This window comes from Felis catus, chromosome D1 (assembly GCF_018350175.1).
Source record: "Felis catus isolate Fca126 chromosome D1, F.catus_Fca126_mat1.0, whole genome shotgun sequence".
Lineage (NCBI taxonomy): Eukaryota > Metazoa > Chordata > Mammalia > Carnivora > Felidae > Felis > Felis catus.
In genome coordinates this window covers 49669289-49684219 of record NC_058377.1, presented here as the reverse complement: position 1 = coordinate 49684219, position 14931 = coordinate 49669289, and the positions used below count along the sequence as shown (strand labels likewise).

Sequence of the window (14931 nt, the reverse complement as noted above, 5' to 3'; positions counted from 1 at the left end):
CTCACACCAGTCAGGATGGCTAAAATTAACAACTCAGTCAACAACAGATGTTGGTGAAGATGCGGAGAAAGAGGATCTCTTTTGCACTGCTAGTGGGAATGCAAGCTGGTGCAGCCACTCTGGAAGACAGTGTGGAGGTCCCACAAAAAATTAAAAATAGAATTACCCTACATCCTAGCAATTGCACTACTAGGTATTTTTTTTAATTTTTTAAATGTTTATTTATTTTTGAGAGAGAGCATGAGCATGAGCAAAGGAGGGGCAGAGAGAGAGGGAGACACAGAATCCAAAGCAGGCTTTAGGCTCCAAGCTGTCAGCACAGAGCCCAACACGGGGCTTGAACTCACGAACCACGAGATCATGACCTGAGCCAAAGTCGGATGCTTAACCGACTGAGCTACCCAGGCACCCCTGCACTACTAGATGTTTATCCAAAGGATACAGGAGTGCTGATTCAAAGGGCCACATGCATCCCAATGTTTATAGCAGCACTACTGACAAAAGCCAAAATATGGAAAGAGCTCCAATGTCCATCAGCTGACAAATGAATAAAGAAGATGTGGTACACACACACACACACACACACACACACACACACACACACACTGGAATATTACTCAGCGATCAAAAAGAATGAAATCCTACCATTTGCAACAACATGGATGGAACTAGAATGTATTATACTAAGCAAAATAAGTCACTGAGAAAAAGACAAATATCATATGATATCACTCATATGATATCAACAATTTAAGAAACAAAACAGATGAACACAAGGAAGGGAAGCAAAAATAATATAAAAACAGAGAGGGAGACAAACCATAAAAGACTCTTAAATACAGAGAACAAACTGAGGGTTGCTGGCGGGGTGTTGGGTGCAGGAGTGGGCTAAATGGGCAATGGGCATTTAAGGAGAGCACAAGCCTGGGTGTTATGTGGAAGTGCTGAATCACTAAATTCTATCCCTGAAATCATTATTACACTATATGTTAACTAACTTGGATTTAAATTTTATTATTAAAAAATAATTAAAAAAAAATACTACTTACCTAAAAAGAACTCTAAGACTTTGGGGGAAACAAAAAGAAACATGTTTTGTCAAAAAACAGTTAAGTGATGGATCAGACAACAATTCTGGCATCATCTGTTGACTAACTTTGTGCAAGCATCAGATGATCAGTAATCACATGATCAACTCCCAATGGCTTTAGGAAGCTTTGTACCACTAGAGTTACCTGGCCACAGCTTAAGCTCTCAAATTAGAAAGTATTACTGTGATTACTAAATACATACATTTTAGGAAATATTACACAGTCAGAGGGCGCTGTTGTATAAGTAGTGGGAGAGCCTATTAAGTTTTATACACTAGATTCATAACATTTCAGATTAGATCTCAAGTCCAAACTCTTAAATGAGATATAGTGATGCCAATTATTTTAAAACTCTCTTTTTATTTTATTTTTTTTAATGTTTATTTTTGAGAGAGACAGAGCATAAGAGGGGGAGGGGCAGAGAGAGAGGCAGACACAGAATCCGAAGCAGGCTCCAGGCTCCGAGCTATCAGTGCAGAGCCCAACGTGGGGCTCAAACCCACGAACCGTGAGATCATGAACTGAGACGAAGTCAGACGCTTAACTGACTGAGCCTCTGAGGCACCCGAAATCTCTTTTTAAAATAAAGATACAGTCACATAATTTAAATACAGCATTCATCATCCATTTTAAAGTAAGGGTTCAAAAATTCATGCTTTTAAAAATCAGAATAGTGGTTACTCTTGTAGGGGGAAAGTGACTCTAAAAGAGAATAAGGGGATTCTAGAATTAGAATGGTGCGTTTTTCTATATGTATAAGATAATCAACAAAATAGACTTGTAAACATTTAAGATTTCCTCCAAGATACATGTATATGTATATATGTTTATATTTCTATTTCACTATAATCATATGGAAATTATACTGTACTAAATCACATCTGTATTAGATTTTCTTTCATTCAAAAATATGTACTGAAGGGCACCTGGGTAGCTCAGTTGGTTGAGCACCCAACTCTTGATTTCAGCTCAGGTCAGGATCACAAGATCATAAGATTGAGTCCTGTGTCAGGCTCTATGCTGAGCAGGGAGCCTGCTTAGATTCTCTCTCCCTCTACCCCTTTCCACCACCTGTGCTTTCTCTCCCTCTATAAAATAAAAAATAAATATATGTATTGAGTACTCATTAAATGATAGGCATTAAGGAAAGAGAACTAAGATACAATTCCATCTGTCAAGTTTTGAATTTAACAAAAGTGGTGAACATGCTAATGAACAATCACAGGATGGTGTAGTTAAGTTCTACAAAGGGCTATGGGAGCTCACAAGAGGTAGTTACCATCCTGCCTGAGGCAATCATGCAAGGCTTTACCACAGAGGTAATATCCAAGCTTAACTCTGAAGAGTAACAAGATTTTTTCAGGTACAGAAGAAACAGAAGAGCATTTCAAGTAAAGCGAACAAGGTAAGCTGTGCAGAACAAGCCTATTCAAAAACTGTTGTTGTTTTATGGCAGGAGGTATACAGTTTATGAGGGGAAGAAATGAGAGATCAGATTATATTCATCAGGCTGCCTCCAGATATAGCAATGAAAATCTTCCTATAAAGAGAAACTTACCTGAAATCTGAGCTTGCATCTCTAAACCAACATTGAATGAAACTGGTTCACTGGAAACAGCCTTAATGAGGCAGAGACTTGTCTGGTTTGTCCACTAAATGTCCAGGGACTTGTATAATGTCTAGCACATAAAAGAACATGAGTGAATATACAGAGATGTATATGCATACATCCTAGCTCTGCTATTGGTGTAAAAGTAGACCCAACGGGGCTTCAGAGAACAGCATGGTTCAAAGCAAAGAGAATGGAGATCAAAGTGCCCAAGAGTGAAGTTTGTGCAGGCTCATTTACTGCATGAGTCTACTATTGGCTTTGGAAGAGTTGCAGAACACTGTAAGTGGCTGTGCCTTTTGACCCAAGCATAAAATCTAAAACCAATTCACAATAGTTTAGCCTTATCCAGGATGCTGAGGACACAGGAACTGCATGCCCTCTGCTGAGAGTACAAACAGGAAGATGAAGAAGTATGAAATTTATATAGACAATAGACCAGCATCTGGGTGTAGGGGCAGGGGGAAAACTAAAAAGCATTCTTCTGAAGTATATAACCTAAAATATACCTGACCTTGTGACAGAGTTATAGTCACAATTTTCAGGACTGGAAAGAATTTAAAGGTGTGGTTCTCAGCCAGTGCACAGTTACCTAACCTGAATGACAGTTTCCTGTAAAATGTATATCATAACGGCTCATTCAGCAGCATACTGGTATTTGGTAAACCCAAATGTGCTACAAAATGTTGATCTGATCAATGTGTAAGATACACTTATGGAACAACAGAGTTTTATAAAGAAGGAAGAAACACAAAAGAAGTATCATGGCCAAAAGCACATGATTAGACAAAACAGTTGAAACTATATATACAAGGAGGCATATCATGATGCAGGGGGAGTCTGAGGAGGCAAGACAGAATGCGGTCAACAGCACAGATGGAGGGATTTGACTTGGACAGGAGGAAGAACCTCTCCTTCACTGAGAAACAGATGGCTGCAGGAGGAGTTACATTTCTAGGTGGAAAGGGAAGAAACTGAAGGGGTTCTAGCTAAAATACCTGTTACACAGCAACTTAGTTTCTTAATCAGTGAAGTAGGGGACAGGGCATAGTGTTTCAATGATTTGAAGATAGAGGTAAAAGTGTGACATGGAAGAAGGAACTGATGCTTAGGCTTCCTAAGGGTCCCTGAGGTGGAGGCTGAATTTGCAGGCATAGATAGCAATCTGCCTAGTTGTAGGTTTGCTTCAGCAGAGATCCACAACCCAGGAGTAGGAGTAGAGACATTTAACAGCTATATAAAACTAGGATGGGAATTCCATAAAGAAGCTGACAGAAGGACAGGGGTAAAAAGACCGGAGATCATCCCTGATCTCTACACAAACATGAATACCTAGAACCACGAGGTCCTCTACACCACAGACAAATGCTATCGAAATCCACTTGCTGACTTGAAAGGGAATCTAAACTCTGTTATATTTATTCCATTTCATGGAGTAAAAAATCTTGACAGAACTCGTATATGCAATATGTATTTCAATGATAATCTTATAAAAGTTATATAATGCTGTATATTACCAAACAAAGCTTTACATGTTAATATTCTCCTGCTTTGTTAAATATAATATGATGTATTACCATCATTTTTCTTCCTTTATACTCTAGTGTTCTTTAAAAAATTTTTTCTAATGTTTATTCATTTTTGAGAGACAGAGAGCGCAAACAGGGTTGGGGCAGAGAGAGAGGGAGACGCAGAATCCAAAGCAGGCTCCAGGCTCTGAGCTGTCAGCACAGAGCCTGAAGTGGGGCTCGAACCCACAAACCACCAGATCATGACCTGAGCCATAGTCAGACGCTTAATTGAGCCACCCAGGTGCCCCTATACTCTAGTGTTCTAAATGTTTCTGTAGACACAAAATATTCTTCTGCTAGCACTGTTATAATCGTATACCATCCCAGAACTTCTGAGAGATGGAGGCTGGTATCTGCTATAGTGTAAAAAAATAAATATCCCAGCCCTACCCCTAAAAAGGCAAAACCATGCTTTCCACATACAGGACCACAGGCCTGCGGTATAAGTAACACCATTCAATCTTCTGCACTTCCCCTCCTCTGAAGGGACGGTCCTCCTGCAGAGGGCTGTGATGACTTCTCAGATCTTCTCCAACAGAGCAACCCTGTTTCTTACCCATATGACACTTTCTGAAATGTTCATAACCCCATTCACATCCTAGTTCAATTATGTTCCTCTTATGCATGGCGTGCCCAGAATTGAGTAAAATGCATGAAATGCGGTCTAAAGAAGTGCCTTCCTCACCACCGGCCAGAAATAAATAATTTGTGAGTATGTTCATAGATATTGCTCCACTGCTACAGCCTACTTTAAATTAAGAGTTCAGGAAAGGTGTGTTGGGTTGAATAGGGTTTCCCTCAACCCCCCAAAATTCATATCCTTCCTGGAACCTCAGAATATGAATTTTTATGGAAATTGAGTCATTGTAGATGTAAATAGTTAAGATGAGGTCATACTGGAGCAAGATGACCCTTAATCTAATACACTAATGTCCTAATGAGAAGAGACACAGAGACAAAGACAGAGAGGAGAATGCCATGTAAAGGTACAGATGAATAAAAGAAAGACAGCCATGTGACAACAGAGGGAGACAATGAAATTACACAGCTACAAGCCAAGGAACACCAAGGACTGCCAGGAACCAGCAGAAACTAGCAAAGGCATGAACCAGATTCTCCCTTTGGTCCCCCTAAACAAACCAATTCTGGCAACAACAGAATTGTTACAACAGCTCTAAGAAACTAACACAAACAGCTGTTTGTTACAACAGCTCTAAGAAACTGACACACAAGTATTCTCCACAGAGTGGCATTGAAGGTAAAGCCTAAAGGAGCCAGCCAGGGGAAGAATTCCAGAAAGAAGGAATGGAAAATATAAAGGCTCAGAGGCCAGAAAGGACTTACTTAGCATGTTATAGAAACAGAATGGCGTCAAGAGTGTCTGCAGCATGGTGAATAAGGGGGAGAAGAATATGGGATGAGGCTTAGGGTAGGGAGTTTAAATTTAACATTAATGGCAATGGGAAGCCCTAAGAGCTTTTTTGTTTGTTTGTTTGTTTGTTTGTTTGTTGTTTTTGAGAGGGGGGGGAGAGAGAGAGAGAGCAAGCGCACAGAGAAGGGGCAGAGAGAGAGACAGAGAGGGAGACACAGAATTTGAAACAGCTCCAGGCTCTGAGCTGTCAGCACAGAGCCCCAAGCAGGGTTCAAACCCATGAACCATGAGATCATGATCTGATCTGACCTCAGACACTTAACCAACTGAGCCATCCAGGCACCGCCCCCTCCCCTTTCCCTAAAAGCTTTAAGACTTGTTCCCATCCATGTCTTAAAGAGATCACTCTAGCCATTCTGCTGAGGCAGGCCTAGGGAAGACGATTTTTAAAAAGGGAGAAAGAATAAACAGAAGGTTACTACTGAAAGGGCCAGATGAGAGATCACTGCAAGACTCATAAATAAGCTAAGTTTTAACCCAGATCTCTCTTTTTTTTTTAAGTTTATTTATTTATTTCAAGAGAGAGAAACAAGCAGCGTAGGGGCAGGGAGAGAGGGGAGAGAGAGAATCCCAAGCAGGCTCTGTACTGCCAGCACTGAGCCCAACACAGGGCTTGAACTCACGAACCATGAGATCATGACCTGAGTCAAAATGAAAAGTCAGGAGCCTAACTGACTGAGCCACTAGCCGCCCAAGCCCAGATCTCTTTTAAATTGTTACATATATCACATATAACAATGTTCATTTTCCAAAATCATAATACACCCAGGAAAGATCGCAATGAAAAAGGGCCCAGTGTATAATATCAGCAGTATATGCACAACAGCCATCAACAAAATGAAGTCTTCCAAACCAGTGTAACCACCATTGCTGCTCTTTAATGACTGATTCTGCACTGAACCTGACGGTGGGCATTCTAAATAGTAAGATCCCCACTAAACTAATACAAGCCTTCCAAGGCCATCAGGCTCCTCCTAGTAAATAGTGGAAGTTAATAAAGTAGATTCTATTTCCACCTTTTTCTTCCAAAATCTAATTAAAGAAATTGTACAAAGTGAGACCCCGAAGTTCTCAAACTTTACGGCCTCTGTTCCCCTCTGATGAGACAAAAGCCATCAGGGACCACAATCTTTACCTTGTTACCTCTGTCAAATATTACCACATGCTAAAATGCATCTCCTCCTCCACCATGGAGGATCTTCTGTGAATCACACTGTGAGAACCATTGAAACAAAAATCTATAGCATTCATTTTCAGAGATTGCTTTAAAATGAATTATTTTTAATACATTGAATAATGCAAGATTTTAAAAGCTTTTAGCATTCCAAAATATTAAACTTTACGAAATCCTCACATGAAAATCATCCACAAAAGGAAGCAACTGAAGAAAAGTAGCTGCCTAAGCTTCTTCCTGGGGAACTCCAGCGTCAAAGTTCTCAGTCCCGATTTCACTATAAAATGGTCTCTAGAGACCTTTAATCATCAACTTAAAAATACACTCTATAGACTACTCATTGTTTTCAGCATTCATCCGGTCTGAGTGATAAGGACACTGTAAAAAAGATAAAGGAAAGGGAAAAGGATATCCTCAGCTGAAACCAAAAAACTCAGAACAATGACAAGTTCAAACACGACCAAGTTGCTTCTTTGATTACTTTCAGGTGCTTTTGCCATTGTGTCACCATCTTGTATAACAACTTCCCAGAGTTAATAGGATGTACAGAGAAGTGACAGTGAGTAGTTACAGTCATTTATTCATTTAAAAGCATTTCTTGAGTGCCTACCATGGGTAAATACTACAGAAACAGTGGACAAGCTAGATATGGTCACTGCCTTTACAGTGCTTATAGTCTAATGATAGAAACAGACAACAAATAAGCAAAGACACAAATAAACACTCAGAAACCATAACAGAATACAGAGATACACCTAATTTTAATACAGTGGTCAGAGAAGGGGTCTCAGAGCAGATAACAGTTAATTAAGCCTTTAATCTCCATAGCCTTCTATCAGTTATGTCACTGTGTGAGGACGTCCAGGGGATTCTATTCAATGCCATTTTCTACGCAAAGCAGTCGTTGGCCTTCCTGCCTTCTTTGTGCTTCTCTGGTAATTTTAGTTCTCTTATAACATTTTTCAAATGTACTCTTTCACGGTAGTTATTTATAGACACATATCCTATCCCTGCTGTATACTATTATTAACCCAAACCTAAAGTAACCCTAAATAAGATGTTAGAATCTGCTGATCAAATGATTGTGTATTAATCCCACTTGTACCTGTGAATAGTGCAAAGGCTGCACCTAAGGCCTAAATGTACATTCTCTCATTTGTTCTTCACAGAAATTCTAATGAAGGTGATTTTTCCCACCACATCATACTGCCTTCTCTTTTTTGTTGTTCTTTTTTTTTTATTTTTTATTTTTTAAAATTTACATCCAAATTAGTTAGCATATAGTGAAACAATGATTTCAGGAGTAGATTCCTTAATGCCCCTTACCCATTTAGCCCATCCCCCCTCCCACAACCCCTCCAGTTTGCTCTCCATATTTATGAGTCTTTTCTGTTTTGTCCCCCTCCCTGTTTCTATATTATTTTTGTTTCCCTTCCCTTATGTTCATCTGTTTTGTCTCTTAAAGTCCTCATATGAGTGAAGTCATATGATTTTTGTCTTTCTCTGACTAATTTCACTTAGCATAATACCCTCCAGTTCCATCCACATAGTTGCAAATGGCAAGATTTCATTCTTTTTGATTTCTGAGTAATATATAATATTATATATATATATATATATATACACACACATATACATATATACATATATACATATATATACACACACACACACACATATATATACATACCACATCTTCTTTAGCCATTCATCCACCGAGGGACCTTTGGGCTCTTTCCATACTTTGGCTATTGTTGATAGTGCTGCTATAAACATGGGGATGCATGTGTCCCTTCGAAACAGAACACCTGTATCCCACGGATAAATGCCTAGTAGTGCAACTGCTGGGTCGTAGGGTAGTTCTATTTTTAGTTTTTTGAGGAACCTCCATACTGTTTTCCAGAGTGGCTGCACCAGCTTGCATTCCCACCAACAATGCAAAAGAGATCCTCTTTCTCCGCATCCTCGCCAACATCTGTTGTTTGCTGAGTTGTTAATGTTAGCCATTCTGACAGGTGTGAGGTGGTATCTCATTGTGGTTTTGATTTGTATTTCCCTGATGATGAGTGATATGGAGCATGTTTTCATGTGTTGGTTGGCCATCTGGATGTCTTCCTTGGAGAAGTGTCTATTCATGTTTTTTGCCCATTTCTTCACTGGATTCTTTGTTTTTTGGGTGTTGAGTTTGATAAGTTCTTTATAGATTTTGGATACTAACCCTTTATCTGATATGTCATTTGCAAATATCTTCTCCCATTCTGTCGGTTGCCTTTTAGTTTTGCTGATTGTTTCCTTCGCTGTGCAGAAGCTTTTTATTTTGATGAGGTCCCAGTAGTTCACTTTTGCTTTTGTTTCCCTTGCCTCCAGGGACGTGTTGAGTAAGAAGTTGCTGCGGGCAAGATCAAATAGGTTTTTGCCTGCTTTCTCCTCGAGGATTTTGATGGCTTCCTGTCTTACATTGAGGTCTTTCATCCATTTTGAGTTTATTTTTGTGTATGGTGTAAGAAGCTGGTCCATGTTCATTCTTCTGCATGTCACCGTCCAGTTTTCGAGCACCATTTGCTGAAGAGACTGTCTTTATTCCATTGGATATTCTTTCCTGCTTTCTCAAAGATTAGTTAGTCATACGTTTGTGGGTCCATTTCTGGGTTCTCTATTTTGTTCCATTGACCTGAGTGTCTGTTCTTGTGCCAGTACCATACTGCCTTGATGATTACAGCTTTGGAGTATAGCTTGAAGTCTGGGATTGTGATGCCTCCTGCTGTGGTTTTCTTTTTCAAGATTGCTTTGGCTATTCGGGGTCTTTTCTGGTTCCATACAAGTTTTAGGATTATTTGTTCTAGCTCTGTGAAGAATGCTGGTGTTACTTTGATAGGGATTGCATTGAATATGTAGATTGCTTTGGGGAATATTGACATTTTAACAATATTTGTTCTTCCTATGCCGGAGCATGGAATCTTTTTCCATTTTTTTTGTGTCTTCTTCAATTTCTTTCAAAAGCTTTCTATAGTTTACAGTGTATAGATTTTTCACCTCTTTGGTTAGATTATTCCTAGGTATTTTATGTTTTTTGTGCAACTGTAAATGGGATCAATTCCTTGATTTCTCTTTCTGTCACTTCATTGTTGGTGTATAGGAATGCAACTGATTTCTGTGCATTGATTTTATATCCTGCAACTTTGCTGAATTCATGAATCAATTCTAGCAGTTTTTCTGTGGAATCTTTTGGGTTTTCCATATATAATATCATGTCATCTGCCAAGAGTGAAAGTATGACCTCCTCCTGGCTGATTTGGATGCCTTTTATTTCTGTGTTGTCTGATTGCAGAGGCTAAGACTTCCACTACTATGTTCAATAACAGTCTGCCTCCTCTCTCTTATTCACATCTGAACCCCCACAGCACAAAGCACAATGGGTACAGCACTGTTTCATCAATAACTGTTGAGTTGAATTGGAAAGAAAAAGTGAGAAGTGTAATGTGACACCAGAGGACCAAGTAGCCTACCTGAACCAATTAACTCTGCTCTTACCCCTTTTGTCTACCAGTGACACTATGTTATCTTTCTATCAGGTATGTTAGCATCAGGAAATATGGACAGATCCAAAAATTATCATGTTAAAATCCAACTCAATACTGACTCTCTTCAGCAAGGACAAGGCCCTTTCATCCTCCCACTACTTCCTTACTGCCTACTGCATGTGCCTGGCTACACCAGACACAAGGATAAAAGACAGAGTCTTTGCTCTAAAAGAGGTCATAGCCCAGTTGAGACAAGCAAATAAAGAAACTATTTCTGCACAATGGATGCTATCATGAATCCAGGTAGCACAAGATGTTCGTTATAGCAGCAAAGAGGAAACACAATCTAACTAACTGCTGGTATAGGAGGCTGCAATGAAGGCAAACACAGAGGACATGATAATGCCTCTACTGGGACCCTGCCCACCTCTTTTCCAACCTCATCTTCCATTGCTTATCCCTCTCCTATTTCATAATTCAGAAACCCACTGGACATAATATGCTTTCTCAAGTCTCCAGGCTACTGCACGTGAATTTTCCCCTGCTTGGAATATTTTCCTACCCACGTCATTACAGAAAACTCCCTACTTCATCCTCCATCCATCCAAGTATTCATTTAAGAAGTGTCCCCTCCAAAATTTTCCAGGACAATCCCAGGCCTACAGAGTGGCTGCTTCTCCAGTGGAAAGAGCCCAGTTTTGCTGCCTGACACGTCCTGAGTTGAAAACCCAATTGTGCCATGTTCCAAGCCAGGTGAGTTTCAGTACATTTTTTCACATCTCTGAACCTTAGCTGCCTCATCTTTAAAAGGAATATTAATATCTTCCCTAGAAGGTAGTGTTTGTATAAATCCCTGACCACAGTAGAGGCTCAAAATTTATTGAATTATACCAAATACTCCCTGATGATTGATAGCCATCAGTAATTACACATTGTGGTATATATTTTTAATGTTTACTTGTTTTTGAGACAGAAAGAAAGAGTGTGAGTAGGGGAGGGGCAGAGGGAGAGGGAGACAGAATCCGGAGCAGGCTCCAGGCTTCAAGCTGTCAGCACAGAGCCCAACGTAGAGCTCAAAGCCATGAACCACGAGATTATGACTTGAGCCAACATCAGACACTTAACCAACTGAGCCACCCAGGCGGCCCACACTTTGTGGTATTAAACACACACACACACACACACACACACACACACACACACAAACACACGCATAAAAGTACATTACAACCATAGCAATGTTTTCACAACAGTTGGCATGTGACCCCTGGGAAACCTTAAAAAGCAGTTTGATAATACATTCTCCCCAGGAGCAATTCTGTTCTCATTAAGGCAGTAAAAATAATGAAAGATAGAATTTACATAAAGGATCTTCTATAAGAGAAGAGAGTTGCCATAAAGAGTAAAACCAAGGAAATCTTCACCTCAAAATTTATTTCATTTAAAAAGCAAAGTTCGTGGAAAACAAACAGCACATTCTGAAGGAAATTATTCAAGAGTAATAATTATAATCTCCCAAAACTACTTACAATAGGACATTGTCTCCCTTTAAAACTATAATCCAAGCAGCCTACAATGAGAAGGTAAACTATTCACAAGTAATACTTTCATCCCACAGCCTAGTGCCTCTTAGAGCTCCCCGTTTTTAAAAGAGTCATTTTTGTTTGGCCCCAAAATGCATGACTATAAAAAAAGAAATAAATTTTCTCCCTTATAGTATTCTGCTTTGCTCATTAATGTTTAGAAATACAGTCTAAGTCAGGAAACCTCAATTACAAGCTCTGCTACTTTGCAAACACATCAACACTGAGAAGAAAAACAAGATGGTGAATAAAGAAGAAATGAATGTTAAGTCCAGGACCAGATGGCTTCAAAGGTGAATTCTATCAAACATTTAGAGTTAAATACCTAGTCTTCTCAAAATATTCCAAAAAATAGAGGAGGAAGGAAAGCTTCCAAATTCTTTCTACAAGACCAGCATTACCCTGATACCAAAACCTGATAAAGACACTACAAACAAAGAGAACTATAGGCCAAGCTCTTGATGAACTTGGATACAAAAATCCTCAACAAAATATTAGCAAACCAAATCCAACAACACACTTAAAAAATAATTCACTACAATCAAGTGGGATTTATTCCCAGAAGGCAACAATGATTCAATATTCACAAATCAATCAGCGTGAAACAAGAAAAAGGATAAAAGCCACATGGTCATTTCAAAGATCATACAGAAAATGCAGAAAAAGTTTGACAAAGTACAACATCCATCCATGATAAATATCCTCAACAAAGTAGGTTTAGAGTGAACATACCTCAACAAAATAAAAGCCATATAAGAAAAAGCCACATTTAATATCATACTTAAGGGAGAAAAACTGAAAACTTTTCCCCTAAGGTAAGAAACAAGACAAGGATGTTGACTCTCACCACTTTTATTCAACATAGTACTAGAAGCCCTAGCCACAGCAATCAGGCAACAAAAAGAAATAAGAGGCATCCAAATTGGTAAGAAGTAAAACTTTTACTATTTGCAGATGACATGATACTACATATAGAAAACCCTAAAGACCACCAAAACAACTACAAAACCTGATAAATGAATTCAGTAAGGTCACAGGATACAAAATCAATATACAGAAATCTGTCATATTTCTATATACTAATAGTGAAGTTGCAGAAAGGGAAATTAAGAAAACAGTCTCATTTAAAATTGTATCAAAAATAATTTTTAAAAAAACTAGTAATAAACTTAAGATGGTGACACGGTGCCTGGGTGGCTCAGTCAGTTAAACGTCCAACTCTTGATTTCAGCTCAGGTCATGATCTCACGCTTCTGAGATCACTTCTGAGAGAGAGATCTCACTCTCTCTCAAAAATAAAACAAAACACCTTAAACAAAGAGGTGAAAGACCTGTACTCTGAAAACTATAAAACACTGATGAAAGAAATTTGAAGATGACACAAATGGAAATATATTCCACGCTCGTGAACTGGGAGAACAAATATTGTTAAAATGTCCACAGTACCTAAAGCAATCTACGGATTTACTGCAATCCCTATCAAAATATCAATAGCATTTTTCATAGAACTAGACTAGAATAATCTCAAAATTCATATGGAACCACAAAAAGACTCTGAATAGCCAAAGCAATCTTGAAAAAGAGTAACAAAACTGGAAGTATCACAATCCCAGATTTCAAGATATACTACAAAGCTGTAATAATCAAAACAGTATGGTACTGGCACAAAAAAACAGACACATATATCAATGAAACAGAACAGAGAGCCCAGAAGTAAACCCATGATTATATGGCCAATTAATCTTCAACAAAGGCAGAAAGAATACCCAATGTGATACAGACAGTCTCTTCAACAAATGGTATTGGAAAAAGTGGACAGCGACATGCTAAATAATGAAACTGGACCACTTTCTTACACCATACACAAAAACAAACTCAAAATGAACTAAGAACCTAAATGTGATACCTGAAACCATAAAAATCCTAGATGAGAGCACAGGCAGTAATTTCTCTGACATCAATCATACGAACATCCTTCTAGATTTGTCTCCCATGGTAAAGGAAACAAAAGCAAAAATAAACTATTGGGACTACATCAAAATAAAAAGCTTCTGCACAGTGAAGGAAATAATCAACAAATCTAAAAGGCAACCTACTGAATGGGAGAAGATATTTGCAAATGATACATCTGATAAAGGGTTAGTATCCAACATATACAACTCAACACCCAAAATATGAATAATTCAAATAAAAACTGGGCAGAAGACATGAGCAGCAGACATTTCTCCAAAAAAGACATCCAATGGCCAAAAGACACATGAAAAGATGCTCAACACCACTCATCACCAGGGAAATGCAAATCAAGACCACAATATCACCTTATTCCTATCAGAATGACTAATATCAAAAACGGAAGAAACAAGTGATAGTGAGCATGTGGAGAAAAGGGAAACCTTTTGCACTATTGGCAGGAATGCAAACTGGTGCAGCCACTGTACAAAACAGTAGAGATTTCTAAAAAAATTAACAATAGAATAACCATCTAATCCAGTAATTCCCTGAGTATTTACCCAAAGAATAAGAAAACACTAATTCAAAAGATGTATGCACCCCTACATTTACTGCAGTACTATTTATAATAGCCAAATTATGGGAGCAACCCAAATGTCCATGGATAGATGAATGGATAAAGAAGATGTGGTGTGTGTATGTATGTGTGTGTGTGTGTATATATATATATATGTGTATATACACACACATATATATATGTATATATACGTATATATACATATATATGTATATATACGTATATATACATATATACGTATATATACGCATATATACGTATATATGTATATACACACACATATATATGTATATATATATATATATATATATATATATATATATACACACACACATATAGTCTTAGCCATAAAAAAAAAATCTTGCCATTTGTAACAAAATGGATAGATCTTGAAAATATAATGCTAAGAGAAATAAGTCAGTC

The 14931-nt window shown here is 38.3% G+C and overlaps 1 protein-coding gene across 4 annotated transcripts in view; it reads right to left on the bottom strand.

Moving 5' to 3' along the window:
* The window catches only part of PRCP (prolylcarboxypeptidase), a 76347-nt gene that overhangs the window by 41719 nt on the left and 19697 nt on the right, over positions 1–14931 (bottom strand). Inside the window, exon 3 of one of the 4 annotated variants that reach the window (XM_045038680.1) lies at positions 2650–2770. The exons of the other annotated variants lie outside the window; for them this stretch is intronic. The gene's annotated coding sequence lies outside the window, so the exon portion shown is untranslated. The remainder of the gene's footprint in view (positions 1–2649; positions 2771–14931) is intronic. 4 annotated transcript variants of the gene reach the window in all.